This window comes from Kryptolebias marmoratus, linkage group LG6, assembly GCF_001649575.2.
Source record: "Kryptolebias marmoratus isolate JLee-2015 linkage group LG6, ASM164957v2, whole genome shotgun sequence".
Taxonomy (NCBI): domain Eukaryota; kingdom Metazoa; phylum Chordata; class Actinopteri; order Cyprinodontiformes; family Rivulidae; genus Kryptolebias; species Kryptolebias marmoratus.
Window position 1 is genome coordinate 28,698,477 of NC_051435.1, and position 1,217 is coordinate 28,699,693.

A 1,217-nucleotide genomic window follows, 5' to 3' on the forward strand; every position below is an offset into this window, starting at 1 on the left:
ACAAACAGTGTCTTGATAATAGGAAATTAAACATGGCATGAAGCTTTTTGCCTTTGGTCTGGTCTTCAAACTTTCTCCCCCATCTTTTCCCCATCACATATCTACTGTGTATAGCACTGCATGTGGTAGAATTTTCTTCTTTTCAGACACTGTCTTCACAGCATTTGCCAGGTCATCATAAAGCTCCCACACAGATGGAGCTCTCCGGCAGTAGGCAGTATAATGTCCCAGGCCATCTTTGGTTAAGCTTTCCCTGAAAGCGACGACTGCTCTCAAAGTAAGTGTTTTTCCTTGGAGAACCATAATGGAGGGAAATTCACTCAAGGCAAATTCAGTTAGATTTGGAAGGTCTGTGTCAATCCATGCTATTTCTCCAATACTGTAGCTGTGAGTAACGGTTCCTGCGCAGAGAATATTTCCTGAGGTGCTGGCTCCTGTTTTGAATTCAGCTGGACATTCTGATTCATTCTGCAGTGGTCGGAGGCAGGGAGACTGTGGAAGGAAGAGTCCTTTTTCAACTGAAGTGTGAAGCTGAGCCAAGCCAGAATTCTTCAGGACAGAAATGTCTGGTAAAACAAATGGTACTTCCCTGGTCATTCCTTTGTTTAGGTGGCAGTATTGTGAAGAGCAGTGTTTTGAGAGGTAAACGCTTGATACATTTTTCATTGTCTTCCCAATAACTGGCAATATTGCACTGGGCATCGATTTGGTGGGTGCCAGACTTTAACTGTGTTTTTGCAAACATTGAACTAAGCAGATCTGCCCTTTGCAAGTATGTCCTTGGAGTCACACCATCTGTAGTTATGGATTTCACCAGCTGCAAGAGAGGGTTGTCACTGTTATTCATGACAACATTTTGAAATGCAGAGCTGTCACAGAAAGTACAGGATAAGCACTGACAAAAGGCATCAAAGGAGCAGGTGTTTAACACAGAGAGTGACAATTTCCCAACTTTAACAGGCTGATGCATGTTTCCATTTTTTAATAGTCCCACTTTCACTCTTTTGGCCCCAGATGATGAATCTGCATGGAGCCATTCAGTGCAGGAACTCAGGTATGAAGTCATCTTCCTCTTTTTGGGTGGAAGAATTTGCCCTCTCCAGTTTTCAACCACATTTTCATCTGCTGTGGAAAGGTTTCTGGTGGGATCAGATTCCATTAAATCGCTAGAATCCATTTTTGTGTTACCTTCAGCATTGTGGGTAATTATGGATGCA